The sequence below is a fragment of the Canis lupus genome, chromosome 22, assembly GCF_048164855.1.
Source record: "Canis lupus baileyi chromosome 22, mCanLup2.hap1, whole genome shotgun sequence".
NCBI lineage: Eukaryota > Metazoa > Chordata > Mammalia > Carnivora > Canidae > Canis > Canis lupus.
In genome coordinates, this window is record NC_132859.1 from 52,639,600 (window position 1) to 52,667,552 (window position 27,953).

Sequence of the window (27,953 nt, forward strand, 5' to 3'; positions counted from 1 at the left end):
TAGAGAGAATCATAGAAGCTTTTAGGCAGTGCACCCCAATGAAGCCAGAAGCCCCAGAAACAAAGGCTGCAATTATCATGGCTTTTGTTAACCAGGCTGCTCCAGACATTAAAAAGAAATTCCAAAGAGTAGAGAGACTGGGGGAGAAGAGCTTGCAGGACTTAGTAATAGTAGCAGAAAGAGTCTAAAATAATAGAGAAAGTCTGGAAGAGCAGCAAACCAAACTAAGTGACTGGCAGACCCAAAACCTGGCCAAGATCCTGCTGGCCACAACCATGGATGACCTACAGGAAAAACGGAGGCACCTCAAGAAGCTGGCTTAAGGGACAGGTAAGGAGGATGGCCCTGGTCCCCATCAGAAGCACCCTAAACTGAACGAAAACCAATGTGCCCATTGCAAGGAAGAGGGCCACTGGGTGAAAGACTGCCCTAACAAAAGACCTAAGGCCCCTGCCAAGATCTTGGAGATGGATGACCTAGACGACTAGGGGAGTCGGGGTTTGGCACCCCTCCCCCGGCCCAGGGTAACACTCAGAGTGGAGGGGCAAACCACTGAATTCCTAGTGGACACTGGGGCAAAACACTCAGCTTTATTACAACCCTGAGGGAAATTGGCAAGCAAGACTTCATGGGTGCAAGGGGCCATGGGCACCAAACTGTACTCATGGACTACCCGAAGAACTGTAGATTTCGGCATGGGCCGGGTATCCCACTCCTTCATGGTCACCCCTGAGTGTCCCTACCCATTGTCGGGTTGGGACTTGCTCACCAAGATGGGGGCACAAATTTGCTTCCACCCTGAAGGAACAAAAATCCTAAACAAGGAGGATCACCCAATGCAGGTGCTTGTCCTGAGTTTAGAAGATGAATAGCAAGAAGACCACCAATTACTTAACACTGCCCCCTCCAGATTCCTCCACCAGTGTCTCAAAAATTGACAATGGGGAGCAAATTGATTGACTTTAAATGGATCCAAGTGGGACCTAGTACATAGGTCTTGAAAATTATCACTACTAACCCTGAAACTTCTATTCTATTGAGGTTTACTGAAGGTCACATAAGCTCTGTTATCTTTTTGCAATTTGTTAGTAAGAAATGGCTAAAATGATGGTTAATTGTCTTGTTTCCAAGTTTTCATAGGTAATTATTAAGATACCTTTCAAAGTCTTTGGTAACCTGAAACCTTAGTTACACTTTGATGATAAAAGGGATTAAATTCATTGGACATCTAGGTCTTTTCCAAACAGGAAAAAGTGCTGAAATGTTGATTTGAATCTGTCAGTGAACAATGCTTTGTACTTAACTGTTTCATAAATTTGCTGTCTAAAGAGTTCTGGTGTGACAGTTCAAAATCGGTTACTCCTTAATTTTCACTGGAGACTAAGGTTACAAAGAATGAAAAAATCTGCTAAAATAAGACTGATGACTGATAAAGAAAGCAACTCTGTATGTAGAAAAGGAGATATGTAAGAAAAATATAAGGAATGGGAATATATTTTTGTTCAAGGTAAAAGCAAGCAATTTTGTCCTAAATGAGACTGACTGGAAAAAATGGCTTGGGACAAATTCTGAATGCAAAGGAAGGTGTAAAAGGGTTGTGAAGGGAAATCCTTGGAAAGGAATTTTAGATGTGGTCAGGACAGACTAAGGTCAAAGTAAATGGATTTTAAAGTAGAAGAGTATAAGATTAAAAGTCTACTTTCTGTTCAAAAGTTTCCTTGATTTGTTGGTCTGCTCTTGATAAAAGCAGCAGTTTTGTCTGAGGAGTCAGATATGTGGGGGCAGCCATAACCACGGAGACGGACCATCTGGGCAGAGCCATTGGCCTCCAGAATATTGACTCAATGGGCAGAACTGATCACACTGGCCAAGGCGCTGACCATGGGAGAAGGTAAATGAATAAACATCTACACTGACAGCAGGTACGCCTTCCCACCGCTCACATCCACGGAGCCCTTTACAAAGAAAGAGGGCTTCTGACAGCAGGGGAAAAACTATTAAAAACAACAGATTCTTGGACTCTTAAGGGCCCTCTGGCTGCCCAAGGCACTAGCTATCATCCATTGTCCGGGACACCAAAAAGCAGACACACCAGTAGCCAGGGGAAACCGGCTAGCCCACTCAAAGGCTAAGAAGGTGGCCCTTAGGGTGACCCAGGTTTTAAAACCACACTACCTGCCCGACACCCCCAACTATACTGACACTGACTTACAATGCATAAAAGGCTTGCCTATGACCCAATGCTTGCATGGCTGGTGGAGGGCTGCAGACTCCAGCATCATCCTGTCAGAGGAACTAGGACGACGAGTCCTATCCAAAATGCATCGGAGTCCTCATATGGGAACAAGAAAGATGGAGACCTCATACAACATGCAAAGATACGATTAAAGACTCTCGAGCAAAGATCGAGCAGATTGTGGCAAGCTGCCATGCATGCCAGTTAACAATGCCACCGCCCATGTATCTAACCTAGGCACCCACCTCCGAGGGGACCGCTCAGGAGCCTACTGGGAAGTGGACTTCACTGAGGTAAAACCTGGAAAATACGGGTACAAGTATTTACTGGTGTTTGTAAATACTTTTTCAGGATGGACAGAGGCATTTCCCACCAAACATGAAACAGCACAGACCGTGACCAAGAAACTGCTGGAAGACATTGCACTGAGGTATGGTTTTCCTGTTAAGATTGGATCAGACAATGGACCAGGATTCATCTCTAAAGTAACACAGGGAGTGGCACTAGTACTTGGGCAGATTGGAAATTAGATTGTGCATATAGGCCCAAGATCTCAGGACAGATAGAGAAGATGAACAGAACATTAAAGAAGACATTAACTAAATTAGCCCTGGAGACTGGCAGGGACTGGGTGACTCTCCTCCCCTTTGCCCTATATAGGATGAGGAACTCCCCGTATAAGATAGAACTGACTCCCTACCAGATCGTGTTCGGTATTCCTCCACCTATTATCCCCAATTTAAAACCTGAGGTGCTTGCTGAATTTGATGATCACCAACTCCTTTTCTCCTTCCAAATGTTACAATGAATCCATGAGCAGGTGTGGCCTAAGCTGAGGCCCTCTATGAGACTGGGCCACCCCCGGGGCCCCATCGATATCAGCCGGATGACTGGGTATATGTGCGGAGATACCAACACCAAACACTTCAACCTCGCTGGAAGGGACCCTACATTGTAATCCCGACCACTTCCACTCTCTCAAGGTCGATGGGATTATTCCCTGGGTCCACTACACCCATGTCCGGCCAGCTGACCCACATGCCGTTCTCAAGGACTTTGTTCCAGCAAACTAGGGGTGGTGGAAGGGGAGGTGCGTGGGGGGCGGGGGTGACTGGGTGGCAGGCACTGAGGTGGGCACTTGAGAGGATGAGCACTGAGTGTTATTCTGTATGGAGGCTCTGCGGAGAGGGGGCTACACGGCCCCGGGAGCACCTCAGAGGGGCACAGCAGCTCCGGGAGCACGAATCCAACAGTGCAGGCCCCGGAGCACTGGGCGCCGGGACACAGCCCAGGATCCGGCCTCCCCCCGGGACAGGCAGAGGCCCGGAGGGCCCAGGACAGCAAGGACGCTCCTGCCCCGAGCTGAGCAGATCAGCGGCCCCGCCCCGGAGCCTCCAAGCCCTGCAGATGGAGAGCTCCGGAGCTACTGCGGGGGCTGACTCCAGGGCTCCAGAGCTGCCCGCCACTGCGGTTGTTCCTCCTGGGGCCTCACGGGGTAAAAAACCCCCACTGAGCCCTGCACCAGGCAGGGGCAGAGCAGCTCCCCCAAGTGCTAACACCTGAAAATCAGCACAACAGGCCCCACCCCAGAAGACCAGCTAGACGGACAAGTTCCAGGGGAAGTCAAGGGACTTAAAGTACACAGAATCAAAAGATACTCCCCCGCGGTTTTTTGTTTGTTTGTTTGTTTGTTTTGTTTTGTTGTTGTTGTTGTTGTTGTTGTTTTTTGCTTTTTGATTTCTGTTTGCTTCCCCCACCCTTTTTTTCTTTCTTTTTCTTCTCTTTTTTTTCTTTTTTTCTTCCTTTTTTCTTTTTCTCTTTTCTTTCCTTCATTCTCTCCTCTCTTTTTCTCCTTTCCCCAATACAGCTTGTTTTTGGCCACTCTGCACTGAGCAAAATGACTAGAAGGAAAACCTCACCTCAAAAGAAAGAATCAGAAACAGTCCTCTCTCCCACAGAGTTACAAAATCTGGATTACAATTCAATGTCAGAAAGTCAATTCAGAAGCACTATTATACAGCTACTGGTGGCTCTAGAAAAAAAGCATAAAGGACTCAAGAGACTTCATGACTGCAGAATTTAGATCTAATCAGGCAGAAATTAAAAGTCAATTGAATGAGATGCAATCCAAACTAGAAGTCCTAATGACGAGGGTTAATGAGGTGGAAGAACGAGTGAGTGACAGAGAAGACAAGTTGATGGCAAAGAGGGAAACTGAGGAAAAAAGAGTCAAACAATTAAAAGACCATGAAGATAGATTAAGGGAAATAAACGACAGCCTGAGGAAGAAAAACCTACGTTTAATTGGGGTTCCCGAGGGCGCCGAAAGGGACAGAGGGCCAGAATATGTATTTGAACAAATCCTAGCTGAAAACTTTCCTAATCTGGGAAGGGAAACAGGCATTCAGATCCAGGAAATAGAGAGATCCCCCCACCCCAAAATCAATAAAAACCGTTCAACACCTCGACATTTAATAGTGAAACTTGCAAATTCCAAAGATAAAGAGAAGATCCTTAAAGCAGCAAGAGACAAGAAATCCCTGACTTTTATTGGGAGGAGTATTAGGGTAACAGCAGACCTCTCCACAGAGACCTGGCAGGCCAGAAAGGGCTGGCAGGATATATTCAGGGTCCTAAATGAGAAGAACATGCAACCAAGAATACTTTATCCAGCAAGGCTCTCACTCAAAATGGAAGGAGAGATAAAGAGCTTCCAAGACAGGCAGGAACTGAAAGAATATATGACCTCCAAACCAGCTCTGCAAGAAATTTTAAGGGGGACTCTCAAAATTCCCCTTTAAGAAGAAGTCCAGTGGAACAATCCACAAAAACAAGGACTGAATAGATATCATGATGACACTAAACTCATATCTTTCAATAGTAACTCAATGTGAACGGGCTTAATGAGCCCATCAAAAGGCGCAGGGTTTCAGACTGGATAAAAAAGCAGGACCCATCTATTTGCTGTCTACAAGAGACTCATTTTAGACAGAAGGACACCTACAGCCTGAAAATAAACGTTGGAGAACCATGTGCCATTCAAATGGTCCTCAGAAGAAAGCAGGGGTAGCCATCCTTATATCAGATAAACTAAAATTTACCCCGAAGACTGTAGTGAGAGATGAAGAGGGACACTATATCATACTTAAAGGATCTATCCAACAAGAGGACTTAACAATCCTCAATATATATGCCCCGAGTGTGGGAGCTGCCAAATATATCAATCAATTAATAACCAAAGTTAAGACATACTTAGATAATATTACACTTACACTTGGTGACTTCAATCTAGCACTTTCTATTCTCGATAGGTCTTCTAAACACAACGTCTCCAAAGAAACGAGAGCTTTAAATGATACACTGGACCAGATGGATTTCACAGATATCTACAGAACTTTACATCCAAACTCAAGGGAATACACATTCTTCTCAAGTGCACATGGAACTTTCTCCAGAATAGACCACATACTGGGTCACAAATCGGGTCTGAACCGATACCAACAGATTGAGATCGTCCCCTGCATATTCTCAGACCATAATGCCTTGAAATTAGAACTAAATGATAACAAGAAGTTTGGAAGGACTTCAAACACATGGAGGTTAAGGACCATCCTGCTAAAAGATGAAAGGGTCAACCAGGAAATTAAGGAAGAATTAAAAAGATTCATGGAGGGATCCCTGGGTGGCGCAGTGGTTTAGCGCCTGCCTTTGGCCCAGGGCGCGATCCTGGAGACCCGGGTTCGAATCCCACATCAGGCTCCCGGTGCGTGGAGCCTGCTTCTCCCTCTGCCTGTGTCTCTGCCTCTCTGTGTGTGTGTGTGTGTGACTATCATAAATAAATAGAAATTTAAAAAATGTTTAAAACATGCTTTTAAAAATAAATAAATAAATAATAAATAAATAAATAAATAAATAAATAAATAAATAAATAAATAAAAAGATTCATGGAAACTAATGAGAATGAAGATACAACCGTTCAAAATCTTTGGGATGCAGCAAAAGCAGTCCTGAGGGAGAAATACATCGCAATACAAGCATCCATTCAAAAACTGGAAAGAACTCAAATACAAAAGCTAACCTTACACCTAAAGGAACTAGAGAAAAAACAGCAAATAGATCCTACACCCAGCAGAAGAAGAGAGTTAATAAAGATTCAAGCAGAACTCAACGAAATCAAGACCAGAAGAACTGTGGAACAGATCAACAAAACCAGGAGTTGGTTCTTTGAAAGAATTAATAAGATAGATAAACCATTAGCCAGCCTTATTCAAAAGAAGAAAGAGAAGACTCAAATTAATAAAATCATGAATGAGAAAGGAGAGATCATTACCAACACCAAGGAACCTCAAATGATTTTAAAAACATATTATGAACAGCTATATGCCAATAAATTAGGCAATCTAGAAGAAATGGATGCATTTCTGGAAAGCCATAAACTACCAAAACTGGAACAGGAAGAAATAGAAAACTGGAACAGGCCAATAACCAGGGAGGAAATTGAAACAGTCATCCAAAACCTCCCAAGACACAAAAGTCCAGGGCCAGATGGCTTCGCAGGGGAATTCTATCAAACGTTTAAAGAAGAAACCATACCTATCCTACTAAAGCTGTTTGGAAAGATAGAAAGAGATGGAGTACTTCCAAATTCGTTCTATGAGGCCAGCATCACCTTAATTCCAAAACCAAAGACCCCACCAAAATGGAGAATTATAGACCAATATCCCTGATGAACATGGATGCAAAAATTCTCAACAGGATACTAGCCAATAGGATCCAACAGTACATTAAGAAAATTATTCACCATGAACAAGTAGGATTTATTCCCGGGACACAAGGCTGGTTCAACACTCATAAAAACAATCAATGTGATTCATCATATCAGCAAGAGAAAAACCAAGAACCATGTGATCCTCTCATTAGATGCAGAGAAAGCATTTGACAAAATACAGCATCCATTCCTGATCAAAACTCTTCAGAGTGTAGGGATAGAGGGAACATTCCTCGACATCTTAAAGGCCATCTAGGAAAAGCCCACAGCAAATATCATTCTCAATGGGGAAGCACTGGGAGCCTTTCCCCTAAGATCAGAAACAAGACAGGGATATCCACTCTCACCACTGCTGTTCAACATAGTACTGGAAGTCCTAGCCTCAGCAATCAGGAAACAAAAAGACATTAAAGCCATTCAAATTGGCAAAGAAGAAGTCAAACTCTCCCTCTTCACAGATGACATGATACTGTACATAGAAAATCCAAAAGCCTCCACCCCAAGATTGCTAGAACTCATACAGCAATTTGGCAGTGTGGCAGGATACAAATCAATGCCCAGAAGTCAGTGGCATTTTTATACACTAACAATGAGACTGAAGAAAGAGAAATTAAAGAGTCAATCCCATTTACAATGCACCCAAAAGCATAAGATACCTAGGAATAAACCTAACCAAAGAGGTAAAGGATCTATACCCTAAAAACTACAGAACACTTCTGAAAGAAATTGGGGAAGACACAAAGAGATGGGAAAACATTCCATGCTCATGGATTGGAAGAATTAATATTGTGAAAATATCAATGCTACCTAGGGCAATTTACACGTTTAATGCAATCCCTATCAAAATACCATGGCCTTTCTTCAGAGAGTTGGAAGAAATCATCTTAAGATTTGTGTGGAATCAGAAGAGACCCTGAATAGCCAGGGGAATTTTAAAAAAGAAAACCATAGCTGGGGGCCTCATAATGCCAGATTTCAGGTTGTACTACAAAGCTGTGGTCATCAAGACAGTGTGGTACTGGCACAAAAACAGACACATAGATCAATGGAACAAAATAGAGAACCCAGAAGTGGACCCTGAACTTTATGGTCAACTAATATTCGATAAAGGAGGAAAGACTATCCACTGGACAAAGGACAGTCTCTTCAATAAATGGTGCTGGGAAAATTGGACATCCACATGCAGAAGAATGAAACTAGACCCCTCTCTTGCACCATACAGAAAGATAAACTCAAAATGGATGAAAGATCTTAATGTGAGACAAGATTCCATCAAAATCCTAGAGGAGAACACAGGCAACACCCTTTTTGAACTCGGCCACAGTAACTTCTTGCAAGATATATCCACGAAGGCAAAAGAAACAAAAGCAAAAATGAACTATTGGGACTTCATCAAGATAAGAAGCTTCTGCACAGCAAAAGAAACAGCCAACAAAACTACAAGACAACCTACAGAATGGGGGAAGATATTTGCAAAAGATGTATCAGATAAAGGGCTAGTTTCCAAGATCTATAAAGAACTTATTCAACTCAACAGCAAAGAAACAAACAATCCAATCATGAAATGGGCAAAAGACATGAACAGAAATCTCACAGAGGAAGACATAGACATGGCCAACACGCACATGAGAAAATGCTCTGCATCACTTGCCACCAGGGAAATACAAATCCAAACCACAATGAGATCCCACCTCACACCAGTGAGAATGGGGAAAATTAACAAGGCAGGAAACCACAAATGTTGGAGAGGATGCTAAGAAAGGGGAACCCTCTTGCACTGTTGGTGGGAATGTGAACTGGTGCAGCCACTCTGGGAAACTGTGTGGAGGTTCCTCAAAGAGTTAAAAATAGATCTGCCCTACAACCCAGCAATTGCACTGCTGGGGATTTACCCCAAAGATACAGATGCAGTGAAATGCTGGGACACCTGCACCCCAATGTTCACAGCAGCAATGTCCACAACAGCCACACTGTGAGAGGATCCTCGGTGTCCATCGAAAGATGATGGATAGAGAAGCTGTGGTCTATGTATACAATGGGACATTCCTCAGCCATTAGAAACGCCAAATACCCACCATTTGCTTCGACGTGGATGGAACTGGAGGGTATTATGCTGAGTGAAGTAAGTCAATCGGAGAAGGACAAACATTATATGTTCTCATTCATTTGGGGAATATAAAAAATAGTGAAAGGGAATAAAGGGGAAAGGAGAAAAAATGAGTGGGAAATATCAGAAAGGGAGACAGAACATGAGAGACTCCTAACTCTGGGAAACGAACTAGGGGAAGTCGAAGGGGAGGTGGGCAGGGGGCGGGGGTGACTGGGTGAAGGGCACTGATGGGGGCACTTGATGGGATGAGCACTGGGTGTTATGCTCTATGTTGGGAAATTGAACTCCAATAAAAAATAAATAAAAATTAAAATTAAAAAAAGAAAAGGCTACATACTAATCAAACCAATGAGTGAAATAAAAGGCCAACACTTATAGTTTGGACACAGTAATGGGAAGAACACATTTAACGTATGTGACCAAGTGTAACACAGCGTCACACCAGGTACCCCCAAACAGATAAATGCAAGCTGAAGCCATCCCCAGCCCCCAGGGCCAAAAATAATTTAAATAATGCAGGTAAGTGCCCCTTGCCCTCCAGCCCGGATGCCAGGGCTAAGGTCCTGCTCGGCGGCGGCCCCTCCCGGCGCCCTGGCCGCTTGCACACACACACACACACCTGTACACGCCTGCAAGCGGAGACCCGGGCGCCGCTTGCACACACACGCACACGCGCCTGGAGTAGTGGACGGCTTGGCTCCAACAGCCCATTCAGGTGGTCAGGACAAGGCTTCCTTTGTCGGTTTTCAGAGAAGACAACCCGGCCACCTGAGATTAGAAATGAGGCATGTAACTTATGGTCTTCCTCTCTCCTATTATTTTGCTAGAATTTCAAACTTTGACTTTTTTTTCTCATTATTTTCATACACCACTTCTTTGGCAGTTTGCAAGTTTTTCCCAGGGCTCCCACTGGTACCTTTTCAGCAACTAGCTGTCAGTGTTTTTTGAGAAGGTAGCTGGTGTTGTGGACAAAGTTTCTGATGTGGGCGTGAACAGAGCCGGGTACCAGGCCTGTCTTAGCTACTCAATTGCTGATTCTAAGTCTCAGTTTCCCCAGATGCACTTTCTATCAACAAGGAATTGTTTTCACTGACCTCTAAGATTCCATCCCATCTTGAAATTCAGTAATTCTATATTCTGACCTCAGCCACTAAGAACAAATTTTTTTAAGAATAAATATTGTATTTTAAATATCCGTAAAACACATCCACATATATAATTTCAAGAATAATGCAAATAATTTCAGCTGGTTAAATTTAGAACGCTTATATTAAAACCAATTCAACAATACACTCTGGCACTATTCCCAGAACATTTTCATTTGATTGGGTATTATTTAAATTTTAATCCATTTTAAACCCTTCTCCCTCCCAATCGTGCTCCTCTTAGAAAGTCACATTTGAGATATTGACTGCAATTACACTGAGTGTCTTATTAAATCACATATCTCAGCAGTGTTACTGCTATTCATGTGGATATTCCCAGGCCCCATGTAGAACGTGTGGTGGGGTGGTAAGGACGCATCTATGCAATTATGAGTGTGCTTCTGTGGATGCTCTTCTCCTTCCAAGAGCACCTGCCAGCAGCCCACTTCTCTCCCACATCCGTAACAATACTATCTACTACTATACTCTTATTTCTTTTATCTTTCCCCTTTTCAAACATTTAATAGCAAAACTGTCCTCTTAAGCACCTCTGCCAGCATAAACTCCAGAAAAACAGACCAAAAAATCAAATTGTGCAGTCCCTAGTCAAACAAGTTCATCTTTTATAAATTCATAATTGCACTGATTGTCCTCACTAGTGCTCGCTGTTATCCCCAAATTTTATTCAGGCTGGATCCCAATCTCCATTGGCCTTGGACAGAGCAAGTGGAAATGTGGCAGTAGAGGGCCAGAGAAGGGCTGCAGGCAGGATCTGCAGTGGAGGACCATGCCGCATCCTGCACACATGACCCTCCTGGGTCTTTACATCAGGCTTTACACTCTACAACTCTCTCTCCAGCCACTGACCCAGCCGCTACTGGAGACTGAGCCCCACCCTTTCATTAGAAGAGCTATGGTGCTTTAAGCAACAACTAGGTATCAGGTACTGAGTTACCCATTTCACATAAATTGTATCTCTTAATCCTTAAATAATCTTACAAATCAGGAATTAGCCTGTTTGTTTTAAAACTAGGGAACCTGAGGCTCAGAGAGGTTAAATGATTTACACTGTATCCACAGACAATAAGGAGGTGAGCCTAGATGCCCACCCAGGTCTGTCTCACTGTTTAAAATATATATTTATTTTAAAGTAATCATAACCATAAGGTAGTGTTGGATGAGCAGGAAAGTGGTAAAGCTCATACAGGTATCCCTTTGATGTGGTAAACAAAAGCAAAAGAAAAATTATTAAATTTCCCTACTACTTACAGACCTATGACAAGTCCTTGAAACACCTCGAGGTCCTGGAAACCTCACTTCCAAAATTCCTTAGAGGCTTACGCTCTGCCTAAGCCCCTCCCAACTTGAAAGTATATAATGGGCCCTTCCTCATGCCCCCAGAGCAGCTCATTTTGTCCACGGGTCCTGTCCTTGTGCTTTAATAAAACCACCTGTTGGCACCAAAGATGTCTCAAGAATTCTTTCTTGGCCCTCAGCTTTGAATTCTAAAGTCTTTCCCACATCACTTTGCTTTTCTAAAGTTGCAATTAGACCGATTTGCTTAATGAAAGACCTACATCAGTATCTGTTTTCACTAACCTAGAGAAATCTAAAGGGGATTTTCACTTTTGTGAAAAAAGGTGAAAGCGAAAATAGCATTCAGTGTTCATTTTGCAGCGAGCAGTGAAAGTGGCCTCGCCAGGCTCCTTCCCTGGGAACTACCACAGCATCTCAGCATCAGGCTGCCATAACCTTGAAGTGTGTCCCTGAGCATCTGTGCTTTAAACCAATTTATTCTGTGTACCCATTAGCAAGATGGGTCCTAAGGTATTTATTTTGAGGGTCTGGGAATGCTAAAAAATGTTATATAAATATAAATTAATGGTAATTGATTCCCTGCTTCATGCCATTTTGGCTTACAGAAGGTTTTATAAGTTTCACTCTACTTTCAGATACTAGAGGAAACCTGTACTGTAACATTTATAAATGTGTAGGAAAGAATCAACCAGTGACTTCCATGATCCCCTTATTCAGTGATTGGAAATGGCATTTGGTAGCGACAAGGAAAGCTTTCAGCCGTAATCAACAGACAGCCCAACTTTTACTGGCCTAAACATTACTTTCCCACACGCAAAAGAGTCTAGAGTAGTCCTGTCCAATAGAAATATAATGTAAGAAACAAAATCAGGTCACACATGTAATAGTGTAAGTTCTAGTAGCCACACTAAAAATATAAAAGGAAACAAGTAGATTTTAATACTATATTTTATTTAACCCAATATATCCAACATATTCCTTTATGCAATCAATATTAAAAATATTGACTTAATTTTCTGGAGCACCTGGCTGCCTCAGTTGATGGAGAATGCAACTCTTGATCTCCAGGCTGTAAGTTCTAGCCCTATGATGGGTGTACAGATTACTTAAAAATAAAATATTTAAAATAAAATCTTAAAAATAAAATCTTTAAAATCTATACACATATATATGTTTTTTTTTTTTTTAAGATTTATTTACTTATTCATTCAGAGAGAGCGAGAGAGAGGCAGAGACACAGGCAGAGAGAGAAGCAGAGAGAGAAGCAGGCTCCATGCCGGAAGCCCGATGTGGGACTCGATCCCGGGTCTCCAGGATCACACCCCGGGCTGCACGCGGCGCTAAACCGCTGCGCCACCAGGGCTACCCCCATATATATGTTTTCGAAATCCAGTGTGCATTTTACAGTAACAGTGTGTCTCAATTTAGACAAGCCACGTTTCAAGTGCTCATTACTCAGACATGGCTAGTGCCTACCATGCTAAACCATATGGGTGAGAAAAGTGGTTCCTGGGGTTAGATTCCTACTTAACAGGGCTTTTCTCTCATATTTAATGCCTCAGGTTCACATAATGGTTACCAAATACCAGACTTTCTACCAGTATGGAAAGCAACAACAGAGATAAAGCACCACCAGTAAAATCTTTCTCTGAATACCTCCGGTTACATCTATGAACTGTACCCCAAAGTCTGGGATACAGGGACTGGTAATTAAAGAAAAAATCTTTAAAAAACAGGAAAGAATGTATTATAAACCAATTAAAATTCTAGGAATCACAGAACATGCCCTTACTTCATTCATATTTATATAATCTAAAGCAAATAATAAATAGGTTTTTCTTTCGGAATATTATTTTTCTATTTCACTTATTCCATTTGTCAGTTAACATATTTGAAAGGAGAGAGAATAAAGGAATTTCAGGAATGAAGATTCTGAGGAGAAATGTGGTCCAAAGACAAGAATCTCAACCTCATTTTCTCCACAGATCTTTCCATGGTGAGCCCTCTATGAATATATAAGTAAATGTACCAAAAACAAAATATGATACTATTTGCTCAAATTCCTACTAAGCTAATGTCAATGTTCATTTTAATACATCACAAGTTCAATATATGCTTCACTTTAACAGTTTATAATTCTTCCTGGCTGTTTCTTTCCAAAATCAAGTCAACAATAAATAGATCTAAAATGATGCAATCTTATCAACAAAATTATGTAGTTATCTTAATGAAAAGGGAAAAGATCTTTAGCTTCAGAAAAATGAGTAATACATAGGTTTGATGTAATAAAAATTGGGAATTGATTAGCAAAATGGAAATAGATTCTCTAATAATTTACACTGTCGCTAATTTGAATCCCTCTGTACAATTATACAGATACTAAATGTTATGGTAAACTTAAGTGTTATATTCTAAAGTATTTTTTAATGTTCTCCTTTTTCTCACAAAAATCCTAAACATATTTTTAGCTATCTTGAACCATGATATGGCACGGCATACTTTATTTTATAGTAGAAAACTAACATATAATGAAGTCATTCCATATTTTATTAGCCCAGTTTTAAATAGGTGTACATATATGTATATGCAGGCATTCGTATAACTAATGCTCTAATTATTCAAACTGCCCAATAGGTCATTTAATGGGATTGTGTGAAGCAAAGTTGCCATGAACTAGAATGTAGGGCACATTGCATGAGCTTATAATTACAAGCATAAAATTCCTCAGATGAAAACATGAATGAATTTAAACCATCAGAGAAATTAGGTCAATAACATAGTCTTTAGCTGTAATCTCCTGAGATTCACATTTTGAAAAGGAGTGAAAATCCTTGGATCCTGCCTGAGAAAAAGTATTCCCATTATAACTTCACTATACTGTAGCAGTTGAGACGAACTTTGTACCACAGTATATGAAGGATACACGTTGACCTCACTACAACTAAGCCCCATTTTCAAGAGATTCTGTGATTGTTGCTTAACACATTAAAAACCAAATAAAAGAACAGTTTGTGTGACCTAATATTACCACTAATACCATTAATACCACTTGAATTCCTCTTTTCTTTGTAAATGCTTGAAGGCGTGTCAAATGGTTATACGCCCCTATACGAATATGGATGCCTGACTTCTATATTCTATGACACAGGATAGTAATAGTGCACACTGTAAATCAGTTGATGACTCATTAGTGACATCAACTCAGTGTATGAATTGCCAATGGATCATAATTTCCTGTCAGTATAGCACAGAGTAAATAGGCACTCAGGCTGTTAACACTGCTAGGGCTTTGACACACATACCACCATGCAAGGTGCTAATGAACAGCTACAGGAACACTATGTATAGCTCTACAATATTGCCATTGCCATGCATTCCATAAAGACCATAAAATGATGCTTGTGTCATTGGAAAATGACATAAGATCACAGTGTTCTATTTGGGAATACTGTCAAATTGATGATTATTTTAAAATTTAAGAGATTAAAAAATGAGAACAGTTTAATTCTAAAATTTAAGAGATTAAAAAACATTAGAATACTTTAATTCTTTAAAAAGAATAAAGGAACTAATTTAAATTCAAACAATAACTATGACTTCATCTCCAGCACGTCTTGATGTATACCCCCAAGCAAAAAGACCATTGGTGCTACAGACTTTGATGAAAGCATGGAGGAGAGAAGGAGTTATACTTTGAAACGAAAATTTTAAATTTAATGTTAGATCCTTACTCCTAAGTGCCCTTCATACCCCCCATTATGTGACCCAACCATCCTCTTGGCCGTCTGTATGCTCCTCCCCTTACACTTTCTGCTCCTCCCTTTGCCCATTCTTTCAGAGGAAAAAAAAATTCCATCTTCTTACAGCATAATTCAGCCATTACAAACCCAAACTGAGCAAAGCAATACCTTTCGCATTTCCAAAGTTATATAAATGAGCTATGCTCACTTTCCCTTTCTATGAATATTTGCTGAAATAAAAGTATAATGATTTTATATCCTCACATGACTTATAACATCATCCCTTGGAAAGTAGAGGCTGATGGGGTTTTTTTTGTTTCAATATATTTTTCTATCATAAATGGATCAAATGTTTAAACAATAAAAATATAATTTTTTATAAGTTAGAGTTGTAGTCATGTAAAACATATACTGGTCTAAAATGTAAGTCAACAACTGTGTGATTTAAAAACAAACCTAGGGCAGCCCCGGGTGGCTCAGCGATTTAGCGCTGTCTTCAGCCCAGGGTGTGATCCTGGAGACCTGGAATCGGGTCCCATGTCGGGTTCCCTGCAAGGAGCCTGCTCCTCCCTCTGCCTGTGTCTCTGTCTCTCTGTCTCTCCCTCTCTGTGTGTGTCTCTCATGAGAAAATAAAATCTTTAAAAATAAAATAATAAAAATAAAAAATAAAAACAAACCTAAACAAGTATGAAACATAAATATGTCTATAATCTGAGATATTTTTGAAAGTCAAAATTAGAATAAAGCAACTGATTTTTATACATCAATCTTCAGAAAACAATTTACTGAGTCCTCCTATAATTGAGATGTCAAATTGAAATAATACTCAAGAACATATGAAGATGGAGATCTATGAAACTTCAAATCCTAAACTATGTATGACATTTTCATAGTCTACATTGAGTTTATTATACAGAGGTAGATAATTTCATAACTAGCTCTATAGTCTACAGACTACAAGAGAATTTAAAAATTATTAGCCAAATGAATGTTTCAACAAATATTTATCTCTATCGATTTCTAGATTCTATCTGTAAGTGCCTTCTACTTTTTTTTTTTTGTATCTTTTTTTATTGGAGTTCCATTTGCCAACATATAGCATAACCCAGTGCTCATTCCGTCAAGTGCCCCCATCAGTGCCCATCACCCAGTCACCCCATCCCTCCATCCATTTCCCTTTCCCTTCCCCTTGTTCGTTTCCCAGAGATAGGAGTCTCTCATGGTCTGTCTCCCTCACTGATATTTTCACTCATTTTCTCTCCTTTCCCCTTTATTACCTTTCACTATTTTTTATATTTCCCAAATGAATGAGACCATATAATCTTTGTCTTTCTCCGATTAACTTACTTCACTCAGCATCATACCCTCCAGTTCCATCCACGTCGAAGCAAATGGTGGGTATTTGTCGTTTCTGATGGCTGAGGAATATTCCATTGTATAGGGATCCCTGGGTGGTGCAGCGGGTGGTGCAGCGGTTTGGCGCCTGCCTTTGGCCCAGGGCGCAATCCTGGAGACCTGGGATCGAGTCCCACATCAGGTTCCCGGTGCATGGAGACTGTTTCTCCCTCTGCCTGTGTCTCTGCCTCTCTCTCTCTGTGACTATCATAAATAAATAAATTAAAAAAAAATTTTTTTTTAATATTCCATTGTATACATAGACCACAGTTTCTCTATCCATCATCTTTCAATGGACACCGAGGCTCCTTCCAGAGTCTGGCTACTGTGGACATCGCTGCGAGAAACATCGGGGTGCAGGTGTCCCGGCGTTTCACTGCATCTGTACCTTTGGGGTAAGTCCCCAGCAGGGCAATTGCTGGGTCGTACGGCAGGTCTATTCTTAACTCTTTGAGGAACTTCCACACAGTTTTCCAGAGTGGCTGCACCAGTTCACATTCCCAACAGTGCAAGAGGGTCCTGAGAACTAAACTAACACATAGGAAATAAGTCATTTTGGGGTTGAAAGGTATTTATGGCAACCAATCATGAATTGGTTAGTTGTTGGGGCCAGGCGGGAAGGGAAACTCCTCAAGATGGCGGATACCCCAAAATGGCCGAGGTTCCTGTCACCACCTCCACTTGGGACGACAGCTTGAGCAGACCCTTACACCTCTCCTTTGGACTTCCCCAACCGAACCCAATGCCCTTCCAAACCCAGAGGAGGAAGTCACCTTTGGTCGAATTGCAATCCTTCCTTTGCATAGTGAGGGTCACTCTGACCGGTTGGATTGCAATCCTTCCTTCGCATATGAGCCGACCAATAGGAAACCGTTCTGCCTTACAACGTTATGTAAACCCCGACCACCTTGTCTTGGCGCGACTTCCTCGACTCACTCTCTTTCCCCCGTGAGTCGTGGAACCTCGCCCGAGGGTGCCTGCAATAAAATCTGTTCTTGGACCCTCACTTGCCTTGGCGGTCTCATTTCCATTTAGTTACTAAAAAACCTAACATTAGTCACTTTATATATAAAGACCTATAAGTATAAATATTATTATTTCACTTAAAATATACATGTATGTGGAAGAAAATGTTGAAATCAAAAGAAGATGCAAATGTGCACAAGTTTGATAATCTGCAACAGATAAAATCCATTCACAGACAAAAATTTCTATTTATAAAAGTAGCTAAATCTTACTGTTAAAAATTATGAATAAGCATTATATGCATCAGGAGAGAATAAGCTATCTTGGGATTTAGAAATTATACCATCATTATCAACTAATACTTCAAGAGTTTACTGAGCCACCTAAAATGGAAACTATTCTGGTGGTCTAATAACAATATTAATCTTTTCAAAGAGTTTTAGAAATGCTAAATCACTTGATTACATTAAACTCGAATGTGTCCTACATATTGTTAAAGAGCTAACCAGCAATCCATAAAAACAATTATGCATATGTTACAAGTAATTGAAGAAACGCATGAATTGAATCTTTCATAGTTTCTTACACTGGAAACACTTTGAAAGTTGAAAGAATTTTATATTTAATTCTGCAACTTGAAAGGAGGTAAGCTAAAATGCATCTACAAGCTAATGTCTGTTCTTCCCCCTTGAAATTGAAACAACAATTGAAATTGAAACAACTCAAGCATTAAGAGAGCCATCAGGGATAAATTCATAAATAATGAAGTTAAAGTGTGTTTTTTATTTGTCACTAAATTTTAGGTAAAAAAATTTAGTAATTATTCTGTTATAGGCAACTACATATAGTTTTATTTAATTATTAAAATAGTCCCATATGTTAAGTGACCTTATCTCCATGAGGTTACTGAAAAAAAGAAAGTTTAGGCAACTTTCCCACATTCGTGTAGCAAGCCACAGTGGGAAGTCCGGAGATTGATTACAATACTGATGTTCTTAGTCACTCTTCTAGAATCCTTCCCATAAGATTCTGAAAAACAGAAGCTTAAAATAGCTGCTCTAAAGGTAACAGTTTCTGATATATATAGATAGATATAGATGATATAGATAGATATAGATATAGATATAGATAGATATAGATATAGATAGATAGATGGATATCACATAGCAGTCCAAGTTCCCAGTAACTTCCTATCACCAAAAGAAATGCATAGAGTTAATTTATAAATTGATAAACTAGATCGATCAGATAACTTTGATTCTACAGTGCTTTTAAGTTCCAGCATTTTCTGAATTCTGTCTTGTGATCAAAGTCAAAGAAAACTTCCCATTTCCTGGCAGAGTATTTCAAGAGCTTTTGAGAACTTATTCAGTATAGAAGAGGCATTTATTCATCTAATTATTGTCTTGATAGCACAACTTGTGGTTCCATTTTAACTAAAATTTTCATTACTAGTTATGAGATCAAATATCCCAGGAATATTTTATTTCTCATTAAAATGTAGCTTTGAAATAAAACTCATCTGTTTCCTCACCTATGAAAAGGTTACAGGGCAGTTTTCATCGGATTGCTGTAAAGATTAAGTGTGAAGTCTTAGATTAGTGCTGGGGATGTAACAGGTACTCAATCAATGTTTGCCATCAAAAATGCTAATTATGAAGAAGAGGAGGATGCAGTAAAGCATGAAAAACAACTGCCGGATGTAAACTTATGAAAGAGAAGAAAGTATATTCCAACAGAGGAATAACCTGTTTAATTTCTTGCATGGTTAATAACCAAGAGCTTTACAGGACCTAGAAACGGGTGATATTTCCAAGGAAATAAAGTTGTTTCATATTGTCACTGAAACATATCCATAAACATCACTTCAAACACATGTAGCCTGAAATGCAACTCACATTTCTCCCCACAAAGATCTCCCACTTCTTCCCTTTTACTCAAAGAGCACTGTACCTACACGTTCCTGTGCTGTTACCACTTACAGTATTATCCACTTGAGTCTGTGACCTAATTGGAAAGGATCTTTGCAGATGTAATCGGCTAAGATGAGGCAATACTGGATTTATAGGGGCCCTCAATCCAGTGACTGGTGTCTTTACAAGAGGAGAGGACACACACCGGCACAGGAAAGAAGCTCATGTGAAGCAGACAGAGATTTAAGAGATGCACCTACAAGCCAAGGAACACCAAGAAATGCCAGGAGCCACCAGAAGCTAGGAAAGTGCAAGGAAGGATTCTTCCCTAGAGCCTTTGCAGGGAACATGACCCTGGCCACAACCTGATTTCAGCCGTTTAGCCTCTACTGTGAAAGAGTCAGTTTCTGCTATTTTAAGCCACCAAGTTTGTGGCATTTTGTTATAGCATCCTTAGAAAACTAGTATACCACCTCTCCCTACCCACTCTCATTGGTAAGCTGCCTCAATCTCTCTCTTTGGTCCCAGGGGATCTATCCAACTCTTCTTGGAATCTCAATGCAGATTTAATTGATTTCTTCTCATCTCATCAGTCATCTCTCTTCTCAGAGTTCAAAATCTATGAATCCACTCCTCATAACTTAGCAACAAGTTGTCAGATCTTTAAAAGTAGATCCATGGCTTACATTGGTTTATCCCCAGTCTGTCCAGCACTTAATAAGATGCTCAAGCAAAATGACTGAGTAACTAGATCCAGGGCACAAGTTCCCAATAAAATTAAGAGCACAGTCTCTGGAGCCAATGAGAGTTCAGACCTCAGCTCTGCTGATTACAAGGCTGTCATGTTGGACCACATTAAGAAGCCACTTTTAGGCAAACAGGCTTGAGCAATGGAATGAAGAAAGGGTCCACAGTGACCACCCGGCTGAATACATGCAGGCCCATCAGGAGCCCACCTCCAAATACCCATAGACCCCAACTGACCAATGGGCTACTTACAAGGAGGCACAGCTACCAAAAAAGGGAAACTTCCATATAGCACCATACCTCCTCACCATCCCCCTTTAAAAATAGCCCTGGGGCACCTGGGTGCTCTGTTCCCTAAGCATCTAATTTTTGATTGGTTAAGCATCCAAGTCTTGATTTCAACTCAGGTCATGATCTGAAGGTTGTAAGATTGAGCCCCTGTGTTGGGGTCCCACTGGGTAGGGAATCTCTTAAGATTCTTTCTCTCTCCCTCTGCTCCTTCCCCTTCTCTTTCCCTCTCTAGAAATAAACAAACAAATACAAATACAAATATAAATACAAATATAAATATAAATATAAATATAAATATAAATATAAATAAAAACAGCCCCTATCCACTGCCTCATTGGAGAAAGCCTTTCCTCTTCTGTCCTGCCTACTGCTCCCTTGCAACGTATTCAATAAATTTCTATCTCCTTTGTTCTGCCTCAGGTGAATCCTTTCACTGCCTGTGCCATTGGCTTCCACCGGATGATCGTCCTACATTTTGGGGCCCACAACCGACACCACAAGCATCTCCAGTATCTCTGTGCCTCACTTGCCTTATATATAAAATGGAGATAATGGTAGCACTTATGTTGTAAAGTTCTTCTAAGAGAGTTAACAGTTATAAAGCATTTAGAACAGCTCCTAGCACCTAGTGAGTACTTGAAGCTGTTGTCACTTTTATTTTAATTATTTCTATATCCAGAGAAAATACATATTAAAATACATCTGCTTAAGACTGAGTATGGACAGATGGCTAGAAAGGAGCCAAAAATGAACAAAGAATTAGTCAAGTGTTTTGCTCTCCAAAACTCCCAATTATTTCCTGTATAATAATCAAAAAAGGCATTGCTTTGGGGACATCAACTAAATATTTCTTTTCCTAGGAGTGTGACGGTTAATTGCAGGAGTCAACTTGACAAAGTTAAAAGGTGCCTGCATATCTGGTAAAACATTATTTCTGGGTGTGTCTGTACAGAGTGTTTCTGGAAAAGATTAACATTTGAACTGATAGACTGAGTAGTAAACTACTAACTGATAGACTGAGGGTAAACTTCATCCAATTGAAAAGGTAGAGGAAGGCCAAATTTGCTCTCTGTGCTTGAGCTGGGATATCTTTATCTTCTGCCCCCATTAGCTCTCCTGGTTTTTGGACCTTCAGATTGGGACCAGCATTTATATTATTGACACCCTGGTTCCTAGGCCTTTCAATTCAAACTGAATTATGACCCCAGTTGTTCTAGTTCTCCAACTTGCATACAGCAGATAGTGGCACTTCTCAGCCTCCATAATCACATGAAACAACTCCTATAATAAATGTCCTGGTAGATAGATGGATATGTAGATAGATGATTGAAAGATATATATATATATATATATATATATATATATATATATATATATATATATAGAGAGAGAGAGAGAGAGAGAGAGAGAGAGAGATGCTATTGAGTCAGTTTTTCTGGAGAAATTCTGGAATTTCCAGAATTCCTTTTCTGGAAAGGCAAGGAATAAACTTGCCTTTCTCAGAAGATATCAGCCAAAATTCCAATTATCCTCATATGGCTTTTTAATCCCAAGGCCCCTCGTCTCCACCCAGAAATTTATCTTTTCTACAGTATCTTCTCTCTTTTCCCCAGACAAATCCTCTTCATTCTTTTAAGCCCAAACTCCCACCTGGGGCATGATTGCCTTCTCCGTTATTGAAGTCTATCCTAACCCTTCCTCCCTGTGAAAATCTTTAATACACCACAACACATAATTCAGCACACAAAGACTGATAATCTATCATTTTTCATACACATAATATTATCTTACTAGACTGTAAGTTTAAGAGGAGAATCAGAAATTTAGCAACAGATTGACTCCAAAGTCCATTCTCTTGATTGTACTTATTAATGGGTTTAAATCTGTATTCCTTACATAATTATAAACCATTTAAAGTCAAAACATCTTAGACATTATAATACCCCTGCTAGGCCATTTAAGTAACATAACATAACATAACATAACATAACATAACATAACATAACAACAGTGGAAGTATAGTTTATCTGCTGTATTTGGCGGAAATTAAATGTGTTTTATAATATATACAGGCTGATATTTTCCTATTAGATAGTTATGTTTATAGAAAAGTAATGAAAAAGAGAAAATTGAGGGGAAAAGCCCAAAAGGAAAGTTTCAGAGAAATAAAATTATTTAGACTAAAGAAAGGAAGTCAGGTGGATGAAATAAATGTTATAGTTGATGAAAACCTGAGCTTAAATTTCTGAGAAAAGAGCCAGATGATATATAAGAAAAAATTCTATCAGAGTGTAAATTTGTAGAACATAAAAACCAACAGCCAAACAAAGATTCCCCTCTTTGAAAACTACTGAAGAGAATAACTGTCTATCTGAACAAGATTATTTCCTGTTCTGCCTAAAAGCCTGGGGATGGGTAAGAAAGTCTATTTCATAAATTGTGAAATCTGCTTAAAAAAATATATATTAAACATGTTCGGTTTAAAAAAGAAAAACTATGATCTGTAATTTTATTCCTGCTGCTTTTCCTCAGAGAGTGATGATTACAAACAATTCTTTAACCTTTTAAATTATCAGAAAATGGGCAGCTTAATTACACATCATGAGGTAGAGTACAGTGGGAAAGCGGCTACAGTGGTTGGAATTCAGGTACAAGGGCAACAGAGACATTGTAAAGAAAAAAAATACTCCTCAAACTAAGTAAATAAACCAAAGAAAAGACAATCAGACAACTGGAAAAAGATAATATCCATCTATATTTGCCTAATTTGATATTTCAATTAATAAACTTAGAAAAAGACTCAAAATATCTCAAAATCTGTCAACTAAAGGAGTTTTTTTTGGTTTGGGGTTTGTTTTTTGTTTTTTGTTTTTTATTTTTGTCAACTAAATTTTGAATAGATTAAATCATGCTTCATTCCACTAGAATGCAAATGCTTTGAACAGAGACATTGTCATGTTAAATGTTTTATCTTTATCCCCCAGCACAGCCCTTGGAACCTTTGTCAAAACTAAAGTGAATTCATATGTATGGCAGCCACATCCAACCTGCACCCAGAGAAGACTGGTGGAAGCCTCAGTGCAGTGTTACAGAGGCCACCAAAACCACAATCTAAAATTCAGCCTTTTACTCATTGGACGGCCCTTGAATCTGTATCAACCAAGGCAAGAGGGGCGTTCACTTATATTATGGCAAGTCCATTATGCACGAAGCACCGCCCTAGGTACTAGGGGTACAGGGTGCACACGTGGCCGGGCTGGCAGCTCTCTCCTTAACCTGCTTCTATTTTCTCAGTGAAATAGAAAGCAGACTCATCAGCTAAGGGAACAAAGGAGAGAAAGTATTGAAGGTTTGAGGAGAGAGGAGAAAGCATGAAACAGGCATTTGGGGGAGTGGGGGAGTCAGTGCGAGGAAGTGAAGCCCAGCCCCACGCGGTGCCCAGGGCCCCCAGAGTCGTGAGCTAAGGAGAAATCACTGAGGCCCCTGGGTGCTTGCCTCCAACCACATGCAGCTGTTCAGGGCAGCACAGAGACCAGCCGGATTGAACCAGAAGTTTGTCTTCACCAGACAAGCACTGCAGTTGGAGAGGAGAAGTCCATGAAAAACAAAGTGCCTCTTGAATAGGAATAGATCACTCTAAATTGTGTAAATTCCCTCAACAATAAAAATGTATTGAAATCAACTTATTTCTATCTTTATTTATGTTTATTTTTTTGGCTTATTGTTAATTTAACATTCACTTGACACCTTCTGGTGTACAAGGGAACAGTGTCTATAAAAAAACCAATTAATAATTAATAAGCCAATTGAGGAGGAAAGCAAGTGCAGGGGAAATAAAGTGCTCAGCCTGAAAATCAAATAGGAATTTGGAAACAAGGGAAAGAACAGGGCTGAACCAAATGGCAGGAGGTTAAAGAAATTACTATTTGGGGGTGAAATTAAGAAAACTTTAAAGTCCTGTGTGATTCGAGGGCACACGTGGGGGAGGGCAAGGCGACCTCTCATCGACGTTAGTATGGGCAGGAAGCCGGGGCCAGAGCGAATCGGACAATTTACCAAGACTTTGGGCACAGCGACGTCTTCCTACAGAAAGTGAAATGGCAGTTTACGTCTATCTTGTATACATCCTAACACCTAGGATGACGTTATTTTCCCTGGAGTTACATGTTTACCATTTATAAAACTGGCTTTTTACCCACACGGTGAAGGTTACAAAGAGCCGCGTCAAGGTCCACTTCCAGCTCCAACAGGCTGCGAAACTAAGGGGAGCCGGGGAGAGGCACCTAAGTTCATCCTTGTCCCCTTGCCGCCAACATGAAAGCAATAAACTGAAGATAACCCAGCCAGAGTGACTGCGCCCCCCCAGCGCCCCGTGTTCCCGCCGGCATATGGGGCCTCCCGGGGAGGGGAAGCCGGCGTGTCCTCCGGGGGTCACCGAGGCCAGGGGCGAGGCCCGGTCGCGGGGGGCGGGGGGGGCTCTCCAGGCTCCGAATGGTCCCCTGGCAGCCTGAACAGTACTCCCCGCCGGCCCTAACCAGTTATTTCTGCCTGGGAAGTATGATTTTCAGGACTTGGGTAATTAAATGAATATGAACACTTCTTTCTAAAAGGTTAATTGTATGGCACAGGAGTAAACATTATATCCCTGGCTTTTTGTTTATCTTGGAATTTTAACACTATTTCTTAAAAATGTAATGCTGCATATTTTCCACTACTAATTAACAAAGAAGTTGATTAAAAGTTATGCATTTCATCTACTAGATGCAGCATCTGGGTGAAGGATTTAAGAATTAAAATAGTTTCCAGGTGAAATAAAACAGATTCTTTAAGGGAAGGAATCTTATACAGCCACAGTATTTACAACACTTTTATCAAGACATTAAAACAGAAGCAGATGCTTCTCTATAATTCTAAAATATTAGTTACACATGGTATAATGCATCACAGAAAACATAATAATAATGGATGATAGTAGAAGGACAGAGCAGTTTTCTTTTGGAGTTGGATACAGAACAGATCCCAAATATTTTTGAAGTTAAACTTAATACAGATGGGACAGTCCTAAATGTATTGCAAAGTGAATATCATACAAGAGAGATAAAATATCAGTTCTTTTACAAATATCAATGTTGAGGGGGATGGTATAACTAACACATATACTCATTCTTAATAAATATGAATTATTTAAAGCATCAATCATGTAACTATACTTAAAACATTCTTGGTGAGGCACCTGGGTGGCTCAGTGGTTGAGCGTCTGCCTTCAGCTCAGGGCATGACCCAGGGGTCCTGGGATCAAGTCCCACAGGGAGCCTACTTTTCCCTCTGCCTGTGTCTCTGCCTCTCTCTGTGTGTCTCTCGTGAATAAATAAATAAAATCTTTAAATATATACATATTCTTGGTGAGGGGCGCCTGCGTGGCTCAGGGGGTTAATCATCTGACTCGATTTTGGCTCAAGTCATGATCTCAGGGTCATGAGATCAAGCCTCACCTAAGGCTAGGTGCTGGGTTCTGTGCTGGGCATGGAGCCCACTTAAGATTCTTTCTCTCCCTCTGTCCTATCTCCCCTCTCCCCATCTCGAAAATATATACTCATTCTATTACTTATACTTTAGTCTATCCTAAATCTGTTTTGTGGGTTCATGTAATAGAATAGCCTTAGGGCTAGGACTGGATTGAGTAAGTTGGGTGCCATACTCTAAGCGCTTGCCCTCAGTGCATGCAACTCAAACTGAAAACCTGTTCCGTGCAAGGCCCTGTGCTAAGTAGGAGGAATACAAACAAACAATAAAGTTTCAATGACAAATACCCACCATTTGCTTCAACGTGGATGGCACTGGAGGGTGTTATGCTGAGTGAAATAAGTCAGTCGGAGAAGGACAAACATTATATGTTCTCATTCATTTGGGGAATATAAATAGTGAAAGGGAATGGAAGGGAAGGGAGAAGAAATGGGTAGGAAATATCAGAAAGGGAGGCAGAACATAAAGACTCCTAACTCTGGGAAACGAACTAGGGGTGGTGGAAGGGGAGGAGGGCGGGGAGGTGGGGGTGAATGGGTGATGGGCCCTGAGGGGGGCACTTGACAGGATGAGCACTGGGTGTTATTCTGTATGTTGGCAAATTGAACATCAATAAAAAATAAATTTATTATTAAAAAAAAAAAACAATAAAGTTTTGTCCTGTGCCCTGTGTAATTCGGGAGAGAACACAGGAGAGGTCAAGGTGATCTGTCATCAAACTCAGTATGGCAAGAAATTGGGGCCAGAAGTAAACTTGAAAATTTAGAGATATCTTGGCCACATCAACAGTCCTTCCACAAAGAATGAAATGGCAATTTTTGATATTAATTGTCTAATGGAGAAAATAGCTGTAGATAAGAATAAGTACACGGTAATGTGGTAAGGTCCTTGTTTTTAGGTATATATGAGGTATCTTGGGGGCAGAGACAAAGCAATTAAGTACTACTGGTGCTGGATACAGCTTTACCAAGAAGGGAGTGACATTCAAAGTGTATTTAGAAGGATGGGGAAGAAGACATCTGGAAAAGGGGACAGCACCATAAGAAAAAGCACAGATTGAAAGAGCAAGATACCATCCACCTCATAAACCCTTCCAAAGCTGTAATTTACCTGTCTAAAGCAAAGGAACAAGAGAAATAGAAAAAAAAAAAAAAAAAAAAAGCCCTGCCATGCACATAGCATTTCTAATACATATCAAATATCATGCAGAATTTACAAAGAATACATAAGATGGCTCATGATATTGCTCTATTCTTGAAAAGATCTGCAAAGCTCAGCTTCTGCATGATTAAATTTTGTTCTAGAAAATATAAGTATCTTTGTTTCCTGACTCCAAAAACAAGAAACATTTATTGTAAAAAATATTAATGAGACACAAGAAAATATAAAGAAGAAAATTAAATCCAACATCCCAGAAGCAAACTTTACTTACATATTGGCATATAATGCTTTAATATTTTTGATTGTAAGTGTGAATGTATATGCACGCTTGAGTGTAGCCTCAAGCTTGTACAAACAAGCACTAGTTAAAGTAACCCATATTTGGGAAAAGCCAGTCTCATGAGTATAGTCTTTGACCCACTGGGTCTCTAAGAATGGACACTGGGCCTGGAACGCTTCCTGGCCAAGGGATATAGGGCCCTCCCGGCCCAGGCTGGTCACCTTGTACAGACATAGCTTTCCCCTTCAGTTCAATATATGCCCCTTTGTTCTGCCTAAGTGTTGCGTCCTACTGCGCTTAGCCAACCCCCTTGCTACTACTGTCCTCCACAGGGAGGGCACAGGCCAGGAAGAGTGCATTT

General features: G+C 40.5%; 1 long non-coding RNA gene across 1 annotated transcript; it reads left to right on the forward strand.

Annotated features, from left to right (window-relative positions):
- The first annotated feature begins 16,922 nt into the window (after positions 1-16,922).
- LOC140614522 (uncharacterized) lies at positions 16,923-24,310 on the forward strand. Its single transcript, XR_012015370.1, has 2 exons — positions 16,923-17,106; positions 21,049-24,310. It is a non-coding gene; the product is annotated as an uncharacterized lncRNA (long non-coding RNA).
- The last annotated feature ends 3,643 nt before the right edge of the window (positions 24,311-27,953 follow it).